The sequence below is a fragment of the Gossypium arboreum genome, chromosome 12, assembly GCF_025698485.1.
Source record: "Gossypium arboreum isolate Shixiya-1 chromosome 12, ASM2569848v2, whole genome shotgun sequence".
Lineage (NCBI taxonomy): Eukaryota > Viridiplantae > Streptophyta > Magnoliopsida > Malvales > Malvaceae > Gossypium > Gossypium arboreum.
The window spans coordinates 19052825-19072210 of NC_069081.1; the positions used below are offsets into that span (position 1 = coordinate 19052825).

Here is a 19386-nt window from a genome sequence, read left to right on the forward strand (position 1 = left end):
AGGTAAGCCACCGAGAAATACTGGGAATAGAACTACTAGTAAAGGTGTGACAAAAGATACAGCTGTGAGATCTGAGGCCAGAGCACCTACAAGAGCTTATGCCATTCGTGCTCGTGAGGATGCGCCATCTCCCAATGTGATTATTGGTACATTTTCTCTTTATGATACTAATGTTATTGCATTGATTGATCCTGGATCGACTCATTCTTATGTTTGTGTGAATTTGGTATCTAGTAAGAGTTTACCTGTTGAGTCTACTGAATTTGTGATTATAGTGTTAAACCCCTTAGGCAAATATGCGTTAGTTGATAAAGTTTGCAAGAATTGTCCTTTGATGATTCGAGGTCCCTATTTTTCGACTGACTTAATGTTGTTGCCATTTGATGAATTCGATGTTATTTTGGGTATGGACTGGTTGACACTACATGATGCTGTAGTAAATTGTAGATAGAAAACTATTGAATTGAAATGTGAAAATGGTGAGGTTCTGTGGGTTGAAACCGATGAAGTAAAGGAATTGCCTATGGTGATTTTGTTTATGTCTGCTTAGAGGTATGTACGGAAAGGTTGTGAAGCTTACCTTGCTTATGTTTTGAATACAAAAATGTCTAAATTGAAAATTAAATCAGTGTCGATAGTTTGTGAATATCCAGATGTGTTCTAGGAAGAGTTGCCAAGGTTACCACCGGTCAGAGAAGTGGAGTTTGCTATTGATTTAGTACCTAGGACTTCACCGATATCGATTGCTCCGTATAGGATGGCTCCGACTGAATTGAAAGAATTGAGAGCTCAGTTACAAGAGTTGACAGATAAAGGTTTTGTAAGACTGAGTTTTTCTCCCTGGGGTGCTCCAGTATTATTTGTAAAGAAAAAAGACAGATTTATGAGACTTTGTATCGATTACCGATAGCTCAACAAGGTGACAATAAAGAACAAGTATCCTTTGCCGAGAATTGATAACTTGTTTGATCAGTTGAAAGGAGCAACAATATTCTTGAAGATTGATTTAAGATCTGGTTACTATCAGTTGAGAGTTAAAGAGTTGGATGAGCTGAAAACTACTTTTAGGACAAGGTATGGGCACTATGAATTTCTAGTTATACCTTTCGGATTAACTAATGCACCTTTTGTTTTTATGGATTTGATGAATAGAATTTTTCGACCGAATTTAGATAAGTTTGTGGTTATGTTCATCGATGATATTATGATTTATTCTCGAGATGAGTCTGAACATGCTGAGCATTTGAGAACTATATTGCAGACATTGAGAGATAAGAAATTGTTTGCTAAATTCAATAAAAGTGAATTTTGGCTTCGAGAAGTCGAATTTATGACATATTGTTTCAGGTGATGGTATTCGGGTTGATCCAAATAAGATTTCAGCAATTGTTGAGTGAAAATCACAGAGGAATGTATCTGAAGTTAGAAGCTTTTTGGGCTTAGATGGTTATTACCAACATTTTGTCAAAGGATTTTCGATGATTGCTACTCCTATGACTAAGTTGTTGCAAAAAGAAGTAAAATTTAAATAGTCCGAAAAATGTCAGCAAAGGTTTGAGAAGTTGAAAGCATTATTGATTGAGGCACCGATTTTAGTACAACCTGAATCGGGAAAGGAATTTGTAATTTATAGCGACGCTTCATTAAATGGTTTGGGTTGTGTGTTGATACAAGACGACAAAGTGGTAGCTTACGCCTCGAGATAGTTGAATCCGCATGAGAAGAATTATCTAACGTACGATTTGGAATTGGCCGTCATCATTTTTGCTTTGAAAATCTGGCATCATCATTTGTACGGTGAGAAATGGCATATCTTTACTGATCATAAGAGTTTAAAATATTTGATGACTCAAAAAGATCTGAACTTGCGACAACGAAGATGACTCGAGTTACTGAAGGATTATGAACTAGTGATTAAGTATCATCTGGGAAAGGCGAATGTAGTCATAGGTGCTTTGAGTAGAAAGTCTTTGTTTGCTTTGAGAGCTATGAATACGGGATTGACCTTGTCTAATGATGGTTTGATTTTGGCCGAGTTGAGAACTAGACCAGTATTATTCAGCAAATTTGTGAAGCTTAGAAGAATGATAGTGCATTGCAAGCTAAAAGAGCTCAGTGTGAATCAGATAATGAGACAGACTTTCGGATCGGTTTAGATGATTGTTTGATGTTCCAAGATAGAGTATGTGTACCGAAAAATGATGAAATTATTTAGAAAATTTTACACAAGGCACACAGTTGTTGTTTATCAGTTCATCGTGTAGTACAAAAATGTATAATGATTTGAAGAAATTGTATTGATGGTCAGGTATGAAACGAGATATTTCAGAGTTTATTTCGAGATGTTTAATTTGTGAACAAGTAAAGGTCAAGTATCAAGTGCTTTCGGGTTTACTTCAGCCTGTGATTACCTGAGTGGAAATGGGATAGGATTATGATGGACTTTGTAACGAGTTTACCTTTGACTCTGAAAAAGAAAGATGCCGTTTGGGTTGTTGTTGATAGATTGACGAAATAGGCTCATTTTATTCCTATACGTATTGACTACTCACTTGATAAGTTAGCTGAATTGTACATTTCTGAGATTGTGAGACTTCACGGAGTGCCTATTTCTATTATTTTGGATAGAGATCTGAGGTTTACTTCAAGATTTTGGAAAAAGTTACAAGAGGCTTTGGGTGCGAAGTTAAATTTTAGTACCGCGTTTCATCCGCAAACCAATGGTCAATCCGGAAGAGTAATTCAGGTTCTTGAAGATATGCTCCGGTGTTGTGTTCTAGAATTCGAAGGTAATTTGGGAGAAATATCTATTATTGGTAGAATTTTCTTATAAAAATAGTTTTCAGTCGAGTATAAAGATGGCACCATATGAGGTATTATATGGCCGCAAGTGTTGAGCTCTATTGTATTGGACAGAACTTAGTGAGAAACAGATTCATGGGGTTGATTTGGTTAGAGAAACCGAAGAAAAAGTAAAGGTAATTCTTGATTGCTTGAAAGCCGCTTCAGATCGACAAAAGTCGTACACAGATTTGAAAAGAAAAGAAATAGAATTTCAAATTGGTGATAAAGTATTTCTGAAAGTATCTCTGTGAAAAAAGATTCTGAAATTTGACCGTAAAGGCAAGTTAAGTCCAAGTTTCACTGGGCCGTATGAGGTTATTGAAAGAATAGGGCCAATGGCATATCAGTTAGCTTTACCGACAGAGTTGGAAAGGATTCATAATATGTTTCATGTGTCGATGTTGTGACGATACTGTTCTAATCCCTTACATGTGATTTCCCCGTCAGAGATTGAGGTTTGACCTGTTATGACTTATGGTGAGGAACCGGTCAAGATTTTAGCTTAGAAAGTTAAACAGTTGAGAAATAAGAACATAGCCCTAGTGAAAGTTTTGTGGCAAATACATGGGGTTGAAGAGGCTACATAAGAACCCGAGGAAGCCATGAGAAAATAGTACACAAACCTATTTTCTGGTAAGATTTTCGGGGACCAAAATCCCTAAAGGGGGGAGAGTTGTAACAGCCTGATTTTTAGCAGAAAAATTTATTTTTTCTTATATTTTTATGGTCTACAGTTTTACGGAATGATTCTGTGAAAATTTCGTTCAAAAATTTTGACGTTTGGAAACTCAATTCAGCAAAAAGGACTAAATTGCAAAAAAGTGAAAAACTTGAGTTCTATAAGCTAGAGGGGTCTAATTGCTATGAAATTTTAAATTAAAGGTCCTTAGATGGTAATTATACGATTACTTAAGTTAGTGGACAAAAATGGACTTGAAGTAAGAGAAATTTTAGTGTTTTAAGAAAAATGCATTTTGGTCATTAGGTAATTAAATGAATTAAAAAGAAAAAATCAAGCCAAAATCTTTGTCCATCTTTTCTTCTATGGCTAAATATCCCTAAGAAGACATAGCTAGGGTTTGCTCATCTTCCAAGCTCGATTGTAAGTTTGTTCTTTCCCCGTTTTTAATGCTTTTTACATTTCTGAAGTCGTTGTAACTCGTTCTATCTATTTCTACCACTAATTTAAGAAATAATCAAAGTTTAAATTTTTACCCATGATAGATATTTGTGTATTTTGATGTCTAATGGTAGAAAATGTATGTTAGATGTAAGATAAACAACATTTACTATGTGATTTTTGATGAAAATGTCAAAAAGGACCTATTCGCAAAAGTTACAAAAATGAGTCTTAAAAGTGTGATTAAATGAAAAAGGTGGGCTGGTATGAATATGAAAATGGTTCGGATAGGCTTGGGTTTTGAAGAAATTGAATACATTTCAATTTACGAGCCTAGGGACTAAATTGTAAAAATATGAAACATTAGAGGCAAAAATGTTATTTTTCCTAATATGATTTTTGGACTGGATTGAACAATTTGTGTATTAAATAAGTAAATTTGACATTATAGATCAAGAAAAACGAGGTTTGGTCCTAAATCGGGGGGAAAACAAAGTGTTTGACGATTAGGTCAAATTCTACTATTTCTGTATCGAGGTAAGTTCGTATGTAAATAATGAATTGATATATTTATGTTTTAAATGATTTAATATTGTATGAATTGTGATTGACTCTTTGGACATATTTGACAAAGTTTCGACAAGCGAGAATTCTCGGTTGAGCCTTAGGAATAGAATAGGATACGAGTGACATGTCACTAGGAACCCATGTGCTTATGTGATCCAGGTGCTGGTCTTGTATGTCCTACCAGTGGCTGGGTAGTCCGACATGAGTTGCAGATACCTGACAACTTGTGTAAGTAGCACTGTGTAGCTATGTCCTGACTGACAGCTTGTGTGAGCAGACCCTTGAATAGCTCGAAAATAAGCCTATATGTATTATGAGACGTGAGGTAGCTTTGGCTACATGTATGACACTTATGTGTGAAACTTCTGAGTATCCATTAATATTCCGAGTGTTCAATGGGAATGTCAAAGTTGTGAAAGACTCTTGTTATGGTGTGAATTGATATAGGTATGTACATAAAACTCATACGTAATGAGCTCGATATATGATGAAACTTTGGCAAGGTTGTGATTGAATAAGTTATGATTATAAGATTTTAATATCATTCATGCGAATTTTCATCATGTTTATTGTATGTTAAAAGTGTAGTTATGATGCTTATCATTTGAATAGGAACTTACTAAGCTTTATAGCTTACACCCTTCCTTTCCCTTGTTTATAGTGTCACCAAGCTAGCTCGGGGATTGGAAACTGTCGGAGATCCACTCACACTATCAACAAATATTTTGGTACCAATGATTTCAACATTTTGAGTTACGGCATGTATAGAGGACTTGGTCATTTTGTTATGTGTCATAATTGATTTGGCCAAATGTGTTGGCTTAAATTGGTTGAAAGCTCATTTTGTATAAGGCCATTTGAAATTGGCTACTATTGGTATAAGTAATTTATACAATGATGATGTCTTTCATGGATATGGGAATTTACATGTTTTAAGTTGATAAGTATGTGATGTTTGTGGATGATAGGTGGTAGCATGTAAATGATGTGTTGATGTCTTAATTGTGGCTGATTTGGTTGGATATATGTGCTTGGATTGGTGCTATGTTGTGTTGTGTAGGTGATCCAACCAAGGGTGGCAAAATGGCTTGGTAAATAGCCTTATTTTTGTCCACACGGGTAGACACACGGGCGTGTGTCTAGACTGTGGGTGACACACGGTCTGCCTCAGGGACATATGTTTAGGCTGTGTGCCCCCTGCACCATAATTTTTGCAAAACAGAATGCTCAGAATTGAGCACACGGGCAGAGACACGAGCGTGTATCTCAGCCGTGTGGATGAAAAAGGCCTCAAGCACAGGCGTGTCTCCTAGGCGTGTGAAGTCTGCATCTATTTTATGAAAAATCATAAATATTAAATCGACCACACAGCCTAGCACACAGGCGTGTGACTTGGCTGTGTGTCTTCAATTTGTTATTGGGTGACAAACAGAGAGTTACACGGGGTGGGACACGAGTGTGTGTGACCACATGGCCTGCCCACACGGGCAGGTAACCCCTGTTTAGTGAAAAATTTATGACTTGAAATTGTATGTTTGTTCGTATGATAAGTCCGGTAACACCTCGTACCCTGTTTCGGCGTCGAATATAAGTAAGGGATGTTACAAATGAGCTATCTCATCATACTTCTCCCAGCATTTTCTAGCCTTAGCTTCAATTTCTCACAGCTTAAGACAATCGTGAGATTCCTTTTCCATTCCTTATAGTTATTTTCATTCAGTTTGTTTCAGTAAGAATGCTTAGTAAGGGAGTATGTGCTATTGTGTGAACTTAAAAATAAAATATTCATTCATTAATTTCTTTTTACTTAGCAAATATTAATAAAATGTTTTCCAACATACGATATACATTAATATGATGCATGTGTTTTACATTAAATCTTGAAAACATTTATAAGTTGTTGCGATGATAATTCCTACACTTATTGAATTAAGTTACCAAGGGCCAACCCTAATCAACTAGCGATAACATGGATTTCCATCCAATTAATACAAGAACCTAATTCTTTAGGCATTCATACGTACTAATAATCATTTAACATTTGACCCTCATTCTAATTTAAGTAGAGCTTTGTGGGAAGCTACTTAACTAGAAGATTTTGAGTGTATAACTATCAACTCAATAGTTTTCACATCATGTTCCACAAATGAGTCATCATGGGACAATCTCACCAAGTGACATGCTATGACTAGTTGTCATTTTTAAAGAAAAACTTCTTGTTATATTGCATGATAATTGATAACTCAAAATTATATAGACATTTACAGCATATTCTGACTAATAATTCATGCAAATTCTGAGTATTTTGATAGCAAAATTTGTAGTTTCATTACAAATTTGTAAAGTAAGACAAAATTAAAGATAAAATTGTAATATTACTTATTTACATGCTAATTTGACATTTTTTTTCTAATTTGACGCAGTTTGGTGCAATAGAAGAAAAGTTAGATTTGAAGCTCACCTATTCAATGTTCAATGTTGTAGTATTCATGCAATAGAGGCCATGCAGACGTGGGTTGATGGTTGATCAGCATGGGACATCCTAAATTCACTTATTGGAATTTTAAATTCAATTTTACCCAACTCTTAAATGGGTTACTGAAGTGGACAAGCATGTTGCCAAATTTGAAGCCCAAAATGTCCACTAAGGAAGAAAGAGCCCAATTTGGCTATGGGAAATCCAATCGTCCATAAAAATAATTAATTTAAGCACCCAAAACTTGTTAAAATATAACAAATCAGCCACAATAGTTTTTCCATGTGACTATTCAACTCATTCCCATGAATCAAACATGAACTAGCTAAATTTAGTAAAGTTATCCACCTTCCTTCCTTAACATACTGGGTTGGCCATGCATCAGAGAAAAAATGGGGATTATCATGCCAAAAATAGAAAACTCAATGGGATCCTCACTATTATAAATAGAGAGACAGTTCCTATTCGTTTCATTCATCACACACTCATCATATCTTCTCCCTTTTCTATCTTTTTTTACTTCTCATTTTCCATTCTTCAAAAAGTGTTTGCAAGGCTTTGAGAGCAGCCCCATTCAACCATATTAGGAGCTTTTAAGCTTGGTAGTCATCGCAAGAAGCAAAGAACGAAGGAGGAGCAAAGTGAGTTGTTCCTTGGAGAACCACTGGGAACGATTTAGCATTTCTTTTCCCTTTAATCTTTTTTTGTTCAAATCAAGAAACATGATTGCAAATGAGTTTTATGCTTTTAATATAATCATGATTGCTTAATTTTATTGGTGTTAGAATGACTTAAATTTCGTAGCTTATATTATTTAATGTTGTTAAAGATGTTTTGTGCATTTGATATATTTATTTATTCAAATAAAATCATGAACATGTTATTCTGCATTATAAACGTAGGGATGCAATTTAATTGATTATTAAATCAAAACCATATTGTAATTAATTGACACAATATATGAATGATGCATGTTTTATCTTTTATGATGAAATTAAGTTAAATTAGTAATAATATTGAAAGAAACTTTATTACCTTGCATAACCTTAAGGTTAATGTGATTAAACTATTTCAGTGTAGAAATATTATTGTTACCACACACGATCTGGTTTCTACTTATTAAAATACTAAGTTGATTGAACATAGACATATGATAGAAAAACTTAATAATTTAATAAGTGTGATTTCTTAGATGATGCCTGGAAAGGTAATCTTGAAGTCAGACTTGACATAGAAATATGCAAGGAGACCAAAAGTTTAAGCTTAGGCCTTTGAGAGAAGTCGATGCACTCGTAAAATCAGGGTTAGTAAATTATCAATATGCCACGAAATCATCGTAACATCTTTTAACCTTGTTTAAAAAATTCTAAAAGGAAGATTATTCTAACATATGCATGCTATTGTGATTATTCTTAAAGCATGCATACTTATTATTTTTTTTTGTGTTTAATTTAATTTTAAGCATACTTAGATTAGTTTTAGTATAACTAGAAATCCATTAAACTTTAATTTATTTCATCACCAAAAAATTTGCCAGGTATTTTTGCAATATTTGACTTGCATAAATAGTCCCTATGGAGACAATAACTATTTCTCACTACTTTATTACTTGTCAACGATTGTGTATACTTGCACATCAATCGAATAATTTCAAGAAAAATTTTTGGCACTATTGCCGGGGACTATTATTTTAGTCAATTATTTGTGAAATTAATTATCTTGCAATTTGGTTCGATTTTCTTTTATTTTTACTTTAATAGTTTTCGTTATTATTCAGGTGATAATGGATCCTCCACCATATGTTCAAAGAGGAGCATTTGCTTATGATGCTCAAAATTCAATTATTGTTGCCTATGAAAGAAACTGTGCCATTCGACAATATGCCGTTCCTCTCTTCAATAAGCTCAATCTGGGTATTGTGAGACCCGAAATTGAGGCACTGCAATTTGAAATAAAACCAGTCATGTTTCAAATGTTGCAAACTGTGAGTCAATTTAGTGGAATGCTTATTGAGGATTCGCATCTTCATCTTCATCTATTCATTGAAGTGAGCAATTTATTCAAGCTAGCCAGGGTGACTGAGGACGCCTTGAGATTGAAATTATTTTCATACTCCTTAAGAGTTAGAGCACAAGCATGGTTGAACTCTCTACCATTCGGTTCCTTAACTACATGACAAGAGTTGACTTAATGTTTCTTAATGAAATACTTTCCTCCATTTCTGAATGCGAAGCTCTAAAATAAGTCATTTCATTTTAGCAATTTGATGAAGACTCTTTATATGAGGCATGAGAGCGGTTCAATAATTTATTACGAAAGTTCCCTTATCATGACATTCCTTATTGCGTTTAAATGAAGACTTTCTATATTGATTTTAATGCTCATATTAGAATGATGGTGGATGCCTTTACAAATAGAGCCCTTCTTTTGAAATCTTACAATGAATCTTACGAAATTCTTGAAAGGATTTCTAGCAACAATTTCAATGGTCGGGTAATCGAACAGCCACAGGTAGAAGAGTGACAGGAGTACATGGAGCGGACACACTTACTTCTTTAGCAGCCTAGGTATCTTCTCTGCCTTCTATGCTTAAGAACATTACTGCTAATGGTTTCAATGTAATTTGATAGGTCAACAGCCAAACCAATTTGAGAATATTTCTTATGTATACTGTGTGATGGTTATTTCTTTGAAAATTGCCTATTAAATCCATAGTTAAAACATTACACGAGAAATCAGAATCAGAGTGGTCTACAATTGAATTTGTACAATCCTTCATGGCAGAATCATCTGAATTTCTCATGGAGTAACCATTGGGCAGGCCCTAGCAGCTCTTTTATGCCATCTCGGCCAAATTATCTGCCAGAATTTTCTCAACAAGTGAAACAACTGCCACTAATTAAATCTTCAAGTAATCTTAAGAATCTGTTGAAGGCGTACGTAGTGAAGAATGATGTACTAATCCAAAGCCAAGAAGCAATGTTGAAGAATTGAGGAAACCAAGTGGGACAGGTAACCAATGAGCTCAGAAGTAGTCCCCAAGGTGTTTTTCTTAGTGACACAGAAAATCTAAAAAACACAGGTAAAAAGCACTGCAAAGTTGTCACCTTGAGGAGTGGAAAGACGTTGGAACCCAAAGTTGTTGAAGCTGGAGATAAACCTGTTGTTACTCAAAACAAGGAGGAAAGTCAATCGGATGTTGGAATTCCTACAGTACATAAGCCAAGGGGCAGTCTACAAACCAAGAGGCAGTCTTACTGCAGCAAAGTAGATAGGACTAGAGGAAAACCCCACCACCTCTATATCTTTAACGGTTCTAGAAGTAGCAGCAGGATACTCAATTTAAGAGAATTTTGGATGACAAAGCAACTTTTAACAACTTCAATGTTACTAAATCCCTAGATGTAATTGAAGACTATTCTACTATTTCCAAGATAGAACCGACAGCTTCTATAGAATTGGAATTCAAATTCTCTAGACGATCCATTAGAACGCATTCTACTAGTAGAATTGCCAAGTGATGATGAAGACGATGAATGTTTTGCCTTGGTAGAAGCTAATTCGAAGGGATTCATTCAAAGAAGTTTGTAACACCTTAAGCCTGACCTGTTTGTCGGATTCAAGTATAGAGCGTCACAATGGTTCAGTTTTACCTATACTTAACTTCTTATTCACCTAAATTATAATAAAGCAGACTAAAGATAAAACTAATAATAACTCTTACAACAAATGCCTTAAGCCACTAAATGTTTAAATCCTTATAGTTTCTGTTTCTAATCAGTCTATTTGTTTACAAAATAACATTTAAAATTTAACTGAGGACTATCTGCCTTATAATCCAGATTCTAGGGATGTTGTCTAGCTTCATTATTATTGATCATGAGGTGACGTCTCCAATGGTACCCCATTCCCAAGTACATGACTCTAACTTTCTGCGAACCCTGATCTCATCACTATCTGGCTGGGTCCCTCCTTTGAGTCCTTGATCAACCTTGAAATTCCTGTGAACATCAACCACACTGCTGTAAGTTGAAATGAACTTAGTGAGTTCTTTCACTAGGTCATAATAAATAAATAGTATCACACAAGAGTAACAAATGTAAAATAAATTAAACTTAAATTTACTCCCTACTAGTTCAAGGTTGATGTTCTTTATCAGGATCGTGTCTCCACTCTATCCTCTAAGCTTCTCGGCTCACTATGAGACCATCCTCTGGTTGAAATCTCTACTTGACAATGATCCATACACCTCGTCATATTAGAGAGTCTTATCCTTACTTTTCATCTTTCCTTCCTTTCATACACCCCATATACAGGGTGTTTGGTGACCTTTAACTTGCTTGGCTATATGCTTATTTTCACATATTGTACCTCCATTTTAGCTTTCTCATCTTCTCGTCCAATGGTTCTTAGGACCTACCTTCCTTGGCTGACTTTCATGATTGAACTAGTCCTTGTCGGACTTCCTCTCTCCATACCATAGCCCTGAAAGACTCATTGGCATCTCCGTATTGTGTTGACTTTTAGCAGACCTTGCCACTCTGGCGAACCCATTCTCTTTCCATCCTACTGATAACAGTGGCAGGATTACTCCTAATAATCCACCTTATGCACAAGACTAACTTGAGACCTCACTTGTCTCATATGATGAACAATTAACTTATCATCCTAGCTGGCCATCGCTCATCAAACTATATGAGCCTACCTCCTCTTTTACGTAGGTTCTACTTTTGGAGATAACTTTATGGCATGTTTTAGTAAAGGACTATCCTCAAAGAGGAATAGTCTTGAAGACATACTATTTCATAGATAGAATCCTTATCCGGGGAGTGGAAATTCCTATTCTTCACACGAGATTTACTTCTTATATACAACTTCATTATTGACTACTCGTGCGCGTGCGGATTAAAACGAACAATTTTGGAAAAATATTTTGAAACGCGAGCTTTAACTGCAAGTGAATAGTGTCATTTGTAATATTTATAGTTCTGATGGAACAAGTATTTCAATGGGTCGAACCTAAAAGAGACAGTGATCGAGTAATAAATAGCGTGCACTTTAGAGTCTAAGCAGCTATTGGTATGATTTTATAGTATGATAAATCATAACAAGAAAATGTTACAAGGAAATTAAATATGCTACTCTAGGGACCAAATTGTAAAGAGTACAAAACTACGAAATTAATCAATAAATGACTAATAGTGGTTGGTTGGCTTTGATGTGGTTTGTCGAATTTCAAAGGAGGGATTTAAATTGCTTAAATTACTAAAGTGGCTCATTTTTATCTCACAATCTCAATTTTCCCAAATTAGACAAATTAGGTCAGTTTATCTTTCGATCTCATCAGGTCATTCGGGACTAATGAATTGGTGCACAACAAGATTGCCTCTCGGTCTCACTCATCAAGATGTTCCCTTAGGGGCATCAATCCTAAGTTTTTAGGTTCATCCAAATTAATCCAATTTATTACAATATCAACTTATCATATCTCTATCAACTAACCCCTTAAAGGTTTAGCTACTCATGCTGAAAATACAGCTAACTACCATGGAAATGAAAAGCAAAGAAGCCATTAAAGTAAAGCTAAAGAAAAATATAAAATATGAGATTTTTATACAAAAAAAAAATGTAAAAGACATGTAAAGAAAAGCATTCAACAGGAAAATCAAAATCAATAAACATAAAAGGAGCAAAGTTTAACAAGTACAAAGTAAAAGAAACTAAAATTACATTAAACTAAATCTAAAAATGTCTTACAACCAAGGTATAGAGACTAAAGATTCAAATAACCTTAAGCTACAATGATAACTAACTTAACTAACTACAAAACACTAAGAACAAGAAAGAAATGCAGTAAAAGAAACTTTAAAACTAAGAAAGGCAAAGAGAAAATATATACCCTAAAAAAGTTGCAAAAAAACTAAGAGAAAACCTAAAGAAAAATAATGCTAAAAACTAAACTAATGTATGTCTCCTACTGATTTATTGTAATTTGATGTAGCAGATTAAACTAGTTTTCGCACTCAAAGAGCTTGAATAAAAGCAATTTTATAATGTTTTAGTTAAGTTTTCATATGTTAGTTTGAATTCAATAAAAAGTGTATTTTTGAGTCTTTTATTAACTTTAAGGACCAAATAAGGCCTAAAGGTAAGCTAACGTACTTAGTAAGTGTGCAGGAGAACATTCAAAGGCATAGGAACTCAAAGTTGGTCACTATGTTGCAACATGGGGAGTTTGATGTCACAACATAGGGAGTAGAATACAAGAATTTCAAGTCTGCCTTTGGTGCTGTGACACAGCAATGGGATGTCGCAACACACCCCTGAACTATGCATATTGTCTTCAGTTTCACGACACAGGCATTAGGGTGCCACGACAACGACCCTGTACGAGACTATTATGAGTTAGGGGCATTTTGGTCTGTACAATGGAAATTAAATATGAGAACATTAATTAAGCTAGAGCTGAGGACAACGACTACCCTAATTCTATAAATAGGCTCATTTAGCACTTGTTTAAAGACAACTTTTCATATTCTAATTTTTTCTCTATAATTTTAGTTTCAGTTTTCCTTTCTTCTAAGCCTTAGGTTTATTTTTCAATTCTTTTTATTTGTGTTCTTCGGACGGTTTAAGGCTTAAGACGGTTCAAGATTCAAACAATAGATACTCAAAATGGGTTCAAGCACTAGAAATGGTTGAACACATGACATTGTTCCCTACTCGCTCCCAATTTATTCACAAGCCCACCTCCTTATTTCTCCTTCCCTCGCCTATCTTTTTTCTCCAAAATTTTAGAAGGCATTACAGAAGATTAGCACATACAAAATTTTGTAAATGTGAATCAAAAGATTTTTATTTTTTAGCTTAATTTTGATTTAGCTCTCTTTTTCTTTATTTTACACTCTTTCGTTCACCTTATTTTCTAAAGAAAATGTTCTAATCCATATAATCTCTTTATTTTTTCTCACAGAAAGCCACCATGATGTCTCTACCTAGCCTTCAATGTCCATGGCCCGATGTCCATTACATAGTGCATTTTAAAGAATTGGACCGAGAAGGATTGAATGTTAGACTTATTTAAGCTCAAGACTTTGATACTAAGGTATAAGGAAAAGGTACTTGGGTCTCAAAGTTATGGGAACCAAAGGTACATAGCAATAGGTAAGCTTTTAGGCTCTAGGATATTTCAACCAATGCCTAAGGTCTTTCCCGAATCAATCACCTAACACCAATTCTTTCAAGCATACATCTATTCAAATGAACAATTAACGATTCAAATTATTTATCTACAATGAGCCATATACTCTATTCAACCTATGGTACACTTTATACATTTTCATTAGGTAGAGTCTATTATACACATTAACTAATTGAACTAATTAGTCTACAATTAAGAATAATAAATTATCTAGTACCATTCAAAATTTACAAGTTTGACAATTCAATATACTTATTCAATATGTGCAACTAATGCTTATTGCCTAATTATAGTCCAAGCACCATGCAATTAGACAAATAAATGATGAAAAATGAAAAATAATTTTTGGTATTTTTGAATTTTTTTGAAAAAGTTAAAAAATTAAAAATAGACACACAAAACATTCACAAAACACTTAAAATTATGTGCATCCCCCACACTTAGATTACACATTGCCCCCAATGTGTTCTCAAAAAGGATAGGAGATTACCGAACTTCCCTAGAAAGAGCACTAGACTAGCTTGGGTGTCCACCTCTTCGTTGAAGCTTAAGAATGTAGTGTAGGCTTCCCGGGTAATTTGCTGCACATAGAACAAAAACACGAAAACAAAACACAAAACAACCAAAATACAAAATCTAAAAACAAAAAACTAAATCCAAAACATAGCGTAGTTTAATAGTTTACATGTTGCACAAATAAAAATAAAATGAAATGCGAAAACATGTAACTAAGCATTAGACATATCATCCTCCAAGTCGGTTTCCTATATTATATGCTTATTTCTTATCTTACGAGTGGTTGTCTTGTTTTGCGTTCAATGAATTGGTATACTCTACTCTTCGATGGCAAAACCCTGGATTTTCAGACATGCAAGGGTGAATACTGTTGGATATGTTGCCCTAAGTATAGTATTTTTTTTCTAAGTACACATAATTTTTTTGAACAGATTGGTTAATAAAATTATTCATAAATTACATTAATAATTTATATATTGTCCTTACATGGTTTTTGCACTCAAAGTAAAATGTAAGCAAATGTTCTCATTGGTTGACTAAATGTTTAACTAATACTAAGCAGTATAATGTGGTTGGGCCATAGTTCGGAAAGATAGCTTGTATTAGTAGAATAACCTAAACATGTTATTAGTCTAATAAAAAAATAAGCAAACTGATTAAAATACTAATATGTCATCTATCAAGTCCAATTGGGGAGATGTCGTATATTGGGCATCGGAGCGGATGACTCTCAGAAGATAGAGACATAGATGTGACTAATTGGACTAATAGTACATCAAATAGGACCCAAGCAGAATAGATTTTGAATCCATTTATGGATTTATTCACTTGTGACATTCATAGTGTGACATACCTAAATCCTGAGTGGATGACGGACTATGTATGCATGACTCTTATAGTTTAATGTAAGAAAAAAGCCTGGGTTCAAATAGATAAGGAACTGAAAGTTGGTGCATTGGGTGTATGACTTCTGTAGTATGTAGTGTCATTTACAATAGTGGAATTCGTAGCCCAAAACATGGGTAAATGATATCCTCTTGTTGGCATTACATGGTTGATGAAAAGTAAATGTAGCCACGGGTCGTCCGTGTTTGTGATAGATGGCTTTATCACTATTTGATAGTGATTTTCTTTTCATGAAATAAAATGCAATTGTTACCATGAGATAAAATAGGATCATATTTGGAGAATTAATATTATCCCAAAGAGATTAAGGATATCCTATGAGGGTAACACAACACTAAGTCTTTGCTTTTGAAATAGTATGTCCTTAGGGAAAGCTCAATTTTAATACTATAGTAGAATGACTTCATGACTAAATGAGTTTATAATTAATAGGCAAAAAGATATAACTTAATTATAAATCATTTAAGCCTCAACTATATATGTCCAATCGGTCCCTCCACTAACTCATTGAAACCAAAAATGAATTGTGTGTTTGACTAGAAATGAACGGAATGAATAGAAAAAGAGAAATAAGAAACATTCAGAAATGATTATGGTTTTCTTCGAAATAGAGAAATGAAATCATTTGGAAATGAATGTAGATTTCAAAAAATGAAATAGTAATGGAAATGATCCATTTGCAATTCTATATAGATTACATAAAAATGATAATAACTTTATGTTTTTGAGTTGTTTTAAAGCCTGAAAATGAAAATAAATCGTTCAATCATAGTGAACATATTGAGTTGTAAAATATCAAATGAATTTTCTCAAAATTTTAACAGGTAAAATTGTCAAAATTTTACTAGGGGTAAAACTGTGATGAGAAAATTATTTAATATATATTGAAGTTTATTTTGGGAAATAGAAAAATAGAAATGAGTTGGGTCAAATTACAAAGTACTGGGTTAAAAACCGAAAAATGCTACTAATTGGGCCTGATGTGAGAGAGGCCCAAAAAGCTTATCTTGTAACAAGGTGCGATGATAAAGCCCTAGTATTATTAACTAAGGTTGTAGCCCCCTACATCCTAGTTGAACTATGATATCGTTTTTCAAGTAGAAATAAACTTCTGAAACTTTAAAAGGGTTCTTCCTTCTCTTCCTAAAACTAGATAACACCGATAGAGCTATTTAAAGATTTTTAAAATATATTCTCCAAGAAATAGAGAGAATTTATTCTCAATTGTTAGATATATTCTTCTAGAATAATAGTTCTACTGATTTCTAATAAGAAGAGGGAATTTTTGTCTTCACCCCAACAAAAGAGAGAAAACTCTTTCTAGTTCTGTGTTTTGATTCAGTTGGTTTGAGCCCATACTCGAAGCAGTTTGTGAAACAAGAATAGCAGAGAAGATCGTTTGGTGGAAAGCAAGGAACAAAAAAATCCGCTAAGTAAAAAACACAAGTATAAATTTGGTTAGGGTTTATTGCTATAAATATCACAAATTGGGTTAGTTTTCAAAATTTTATTTTTTTTTTGTGCAAGAAAATCGTTTTCTCCAGATTTTTCCAGCAAATATGTCCTTAATGGTATCAGTAAATAGTGTCACATCATTACCCTCTGTCGTGTCGTCATTAGCTGATTTGCTGATCTGTCATAATTTGGTGTAGTAGATTAAACTAGTTTTCACATTTAAGGAGCTTAAATATAAGCATTTTTGTTATATTTTAGTTAAGTTTCTTTAGTTTTACTTACATTCAATAAGTGCACATTGAGTCTTTTATGGATTCGTATTATTCAATATCAATTAGGCTTTCTTTAACTCTCTATTCCACTTAATTCCCTATGATTAATTATTCCATTCTTTCCTTGTTATTTATTAAAGCCATGAGGAACTAATAATTCTATGAGGGAGTAGCTAATGGAGGCATGATATCTTAACTATTTTTGTAGGGTTACTTAACAGATCAATTGTTTGGAAAAAGGAAGAATGTGAAACAAACCCTTGGCCTGACAAACCTGGGAAGTCATCAAAGTGGGAATTACCTCAAAATTAGTATTGCCCATTCATGAACACGTTTGCCTCAAGCTAATCTGGACTATGATGTCGGAAGATAAGTAGTTCTTGTTGACTCGTTATGTTAGTGGAAGATTGGAATATCCTTCTAGGGTAGTGACTAGTATGTTGACGAGGAACCCGAGACGATAGTTAATTGGGATTGTCGAAGCAAGATGATCACCAATCCTCAAATTTGGATTCACTTTATTTTTCTCGATCTCTTGCAACTTTAATCTCTTTTTATGTTATTATTTTACAAATTCTAAACATATTTCTTAGTTTACACTCATACTACATTTAACTTAAAGTATTAATTAGATCTTTAATTATTTAGGTTAAGATTGATTTAGTACTCGCCTCCCTTGGGTACGATCCTCAGAGTACTCATCTACTTCATTGTAAAATATATATTACAACTGGACCATATAATTGTGGATACCGCCTCATGACTCTCTATTTTAGTGCAATATTCTCACTTTGTATGTTAGTATGTCTGGAGGCGGTCAAGTTGTTGGCGTCGTTGCTAGGGAGGCAACATTACTAGATTAATTTTAATTTTTGCTCAAAAAAGAATAATTAGGAAGTTTTTTAGTTATAGATAGAATTTTATTTTATTTTAGTATTACTAATATTTTCTTTCTGGGTTTGGTATATGTGTAACACCCCATCCCCGTAACTCACGCCGGGCCGGAGTACAAGACATTACCTAACATGATCTCATGTACACAAACAATTTCGAGTCACCTAGAATCGGTCCAATTTAAATATTTTTCAATTTCTACTTCAATCTTCTTATTATGGGCCTACGAGCCCCAAATCGACCATTGAAAACTAATCGGGACTATACCGGGTCCTTAAACCAACTATGAAAATTTTGTCCTTAAAACAGGGCACACGCTTGTGTGGAAGGGCAACATGCCCGTGTGACCAACTCGACATGGTCGTGCGATGGCCCGTGTGACTCACACGACTTACACACCTGAAATTAATTTCTAATTCACATCTACAGAGGTTTCCACACGGCCAGACACACGCCAGTGTTGGTGGCCCGTGTCCCTCACACGGCTAGGACACACCCATGTGTTAGCCTATGTGCAAAAACCTGGGTATCCTGTTTCTGACGTTAGCATTCCTAAAATGACAGACGGCCATGGCACACGCCGGTGTACTAGGCCGTGTCCTCTACATGGCTAAGACATACGGCCGTGTCTATGCCCGTGTGTTTATTACCATGCATATTGACTTGAAATTTTTACGTACAGGGGACACATGGCCGGACTAAACGCCCATGGGGTAGACCATGTGTCACACATGGCCTAGACACACGCCCGTGTGTCTACCCGTGTGGACAATATAAGGCTATTTACCAAGCCTTATTGCCACCCTTACATACCTAGTTTCATGCAAATACCAACCAATACCAAAACAAGCACAATTCATACAACCAGATCAGTCACAATAGACATTCATCCAACTATGGAAATGCGTCTTTTATAAAACTCAAAATGAATATTAGCCATCAATCAAGGCTTAATACAAAATGAAGGGTTTCCAACCCAAGCCAACACATTTGGCCAATTCTCAAAGTCACAAATTAATAAAGCATAAGTCCTATACATGCCATAAAAAAATATAAATCCAACTATACCGAATGCTTCAGTTGATAGTGTGATTGATATCTTTGACTTCTGGTGCTCCTGGAGCTAAATAGGCAG

At 34.5% G+C, this 19386-nt stretch overlaps 1 non-coding gene across 1 annotated transcript; it reads right to left on the minus strand.

Annotated features, from left to right (window-relative positions):
• Positions 1–9237: 9237 nt before the first annotated feature.
• Positions 9238–9343, minus strand: LOC128286287 (small nucleolar RNA R71). The gene has a single exon (XR_008276830.1). It is a non-coding gene; the product is annotated as a small nucleolar RNA R71 (small nucleolar RNA).
• Positions 9344–19386: the final 10043 nt, after the last annotated feature.